This window comes from Pinus tabuliformis, chromosome 8, assembly GCF_031772625.1.
Source record: "Pinus tabuliformis cultivar Carrire ecotype Pingquan chromosome 8, CPIR1, whole genome shotgun sequence".
NCBI lineage: Eukaryota > Viridiplantae > Streptophyta > Pinopsida > Pinales > Pinaceae > Pinus > Pinus tabuliformis.
In genome coordinates this window covers 783,868,372-783,871,830 of record NC_142294.1, presented here as the reverse complement: position 1 = coordinate 783,871,830, position 3,459 = coordinate 783,868,372, and the positions used below count along the sequence as shown (strand labels likewise).

The window sequence follows — 3,459 nt, the reverse complement described above, 5'->3', positions numbered from 1 at the left end:
ATATATTGTACTTGATTTATTGTAAAGAAGAAATTAATAAACTAATTTATTCTTATTGTTCTTTTTTTGTTCTAAATATAAGTGATCTAAGTGGTAAAATTAACAATTGAAAAGAAATACTGATTCACCCTCCTCTTTGTATTTCCAACAAGCCAAAGATCATGTTTCTAGTTCTTTCTAACGTCTCCTTTCTGAGCTACGATGATGAGTGTTTGGAGTTGGTGCTGTGAATGAGTTGGGTTCGTGGGCTTCTTTGTAGATATTCGATGTTCTATCGTATAAAAGGTAAGAGAATGCTCCTACCTATTTGGGTTTTCAAAGGTTGAATGTGAGCCCTTTTCCTAGATAGTTACGAGAAGTTCCATAGATTCTTTGTTGAATTCATGCTATTTTATTTTTTCTTTCTTCTTTATGTGTTCAGTTCAGGTGGGTTTCTTCTCTTTATTGCAAAATATTAAATACACTGAATCTATATTAGCTAATGGGAATAAATTTTAGTCCCTTATTTTGTTTTTTTCGGTTATTTTCACATGCGCAACACCTACTATCACTTATCATTATGCTTTACCAGGAAAATCTAATGAACAGATTGTCAAGAAATCGAATGATTTTACAACCAAATTGCATTTAAATATTTAACCCAACCAGCTACGTAAACGAAATAGTGCAATCTTCAAATAACCACTCTATAATCTCCAGGCACATAGTGAAATATAGAAAAAAATAAAAATCAGCCACCTCAAAACAAACAAATGTTATTCGGACCTCTGCTATTTAATTTGGTTCAAAACAGATAAATTCTATTCTTTCCTCTACTATTTAATTTGGTTTTGTATTTGTGGGGTGCGCTTGGCTTGTGCTGTAGTGCAACGCTTTGGTTTTGTATTTGTGGGGTGCACTTGGCTTGTGCTGTAGTGCAACGCACAAGCGACGCTCGAGAAAGCCAATCGCAAGTTACTGTATGCGATCTCTCCCCCTATAAAAATTCATTTAATATCATCTACTTCTATGGACCATGTATCAGATATTAAACTGATGAGAACAGATACGACACTTGATCTTAGCCAAAAGGCCGAGAAAGGAGATTCCACCATCTTCAAATAAAAGAGGAGATTCATTCAATAGGCTTCTATGTGATTTTTTTTTTTTTTTTTTGTAGTTTAGTGGGTTAAAAAAATTTGATTCTTTTTGTTGTTGAAAGACAAGATAATGGGACGTGGAAAGCTTAAGATAATTATAGTTAATTTTATATAACAAACCATTTATTTGATGTTAAATCATAAATATGACAATGGATGCAAGCTTCACTGAAAGAATTTGGAAATACAATTTATTCATTTAACCTCCACTTTTTTCTGCGAGGACTGAACATCCTCGATGATTTCATTGCCTCTAATGTGATAACTCACCACACCATGCAAACTTCCAATTCAATTCAGAGTGATTTAAACTACCAAATGAAAATAACGAATCCAATGAATAATTAATTCAACCCATCTACGTCTTTCTGTTTGACTCAAAATCATTGAGTTACAGTAGTTCCTCTCCCACTAAACTACAACAGCCCTTGAAGTTAAGAAGTTTCGAGCGGTGGGTATGTATATCTCCTATCTTATTTCTTATTGGAGCTGTGGGTATTTAAATCTCCGATCTTATTTCTTTCAGGTGCCCACTATACACAGTCATAGCTTTTATTTGGCCATTACCATTCACCGACACAACTACTATTATTCACTTATCATCTAACGCAAACCGGGTTGTTGGAGGGAGTCGGGAATTATATCTTGGACGATAAATTATGCAGAACTAACTATATAGATGGATATTACTTACCTAGATGGTTGGGTTAAATAAATTAATAGAGATATAGTGCTAGCGAAGGGGATTCCTTTGACTATTCTCCTCCAGTAGCAGGAGCTAAAAACTAAAAATTATGTCGACTATTTCTCAAACCGACCTGAGGCAGCTATAGTTGAGGTAGCCCGAGTCTAGAAGCTCGCCTCTTATTGCTATTTGTGCTGAAGGATCGCTCTGAGGTTGAGAATATAGTGCAGTTTTCCAATATATGGAAACTTTTGTTTAACAGTATATCCTCAAATTGGCAGTAAATTAAAGAAGTATGTTAAAGCCACAAGTTGATAGTAAATTAAAGCCACAAACTGATAGTAAATTAATCCGTTAAATTGTTTTTTCATAATAAAATAAAACCCACAAAAGTTTAAGGAGAAACATTTGGTGTATTTTACTGCCAGTAAATTAAGTCCTTAAACGTTTTCTCATAACAGAAAAAAAAAAACCCACAAAAGTTTAAAGTGAAAATGGTGCGTTGTATTCTCGAGCTGTGTGACATTTGCAACATTTTACATATAAAAATGAGTGTTTCTTGTGTGAAATGGCGACCACGGTCCCGAATCAACCATATAGCCAGTCGACAGTTTGAAAAAAGTACCTGTGTGAAAGCATTCATTGAGAAGCGCATTGGCGTTGCTGAAAAAAGTTTGACCGCATAGCGCCTTGCTGCAAAATATAATTTGGTTTACCTGCAAGAAAAGTAGTGAAACCCCTATCATTTCATCGGTGGGGAGTAACAGTGTAAGCCAGAAATTGACCGAAGATGGTGGAATTGATTCAATACTTACCTGTGATGCCATGGATACACTCCATCATTGACACCCGCAGAGGTTTAGCTATTGCATAAGACACCGAAAAAATGATGAGTCCCTGCCCAGTGCGACCTCGTTCAAAAGGGGCAAGTGGGCTAAGCGACCTCGTTCAACAAGGGCAAGTGATGTTGTGACGCCGAAGTTCCAGAGCTCTTGGCAGGCCAGACAAAGCGGAAAAATGAGGCGTCCCTACCGAGCGCGAGTTGCTTGTGCGGTTACCCTAACCTTGCTTTTCCTCAGCCATTAATCTTCAGTGAATTTAATATTCACTGTTGATTTCGTGGGGAGCTCGAGGTGGTATCATAATCGCTGACGTGCGATGAGGCCCTCTCCAAAACCTTCAGAACAACCGCTGAGATTATCACTGCCAACATTGTCATTTAAACTATGCTCCTCAAACTTTAATGTCGAGAAAAGTGCCTAAATTCCCGCATAAACTTTATGCTAAAAATAAACCATGTGACATAAATTTAAAAATTAATGGATTTTTAATTATTTACATATATGAATGAGAAATTTAATGGCCATTTATGATTTTTTTTTTAATGGGATATTATACCACCATGTGAGATTATAAGTATCAAGAGGAGGGATCAACGGACATAGATGGTGGAGAAGATGAGCATAGATGGTGGAGAAGATGAGCAGGAGTAGCAGAGGGCAGAAGTCCGGGAGCCTAGTTGAATAAATCCTAATCGTCGATTTTATTTCCAAATGCTCACGTCACAAGTAACTACGGGGTTCAGCGATTTGTAACCCACGTGCTAGTTGAAAGGCAGCAGACCACACGATTTAA

General features: G+C 36.6%; 1 non-coding gene across 1 annotated transcript; it reads right to left on the bottom strand.

The window, feature by feature from the left end:
• Nucleotides 1–888: 888 nt before the first annotated feature.
• LOC149237924 (U2 spliceosomal RNA) lies at nucleotides 889–1,084 on the bottom strand. Its single transcript, XR_016246876.1, has one exon. It is a non-coding gene; the product is annotated as a U2 spliceosomal RNA (small nuclear RNA).
• Between the last annotated feature and the right edge of the window lie 2,375 nt (nucleotides 1,085–3,459).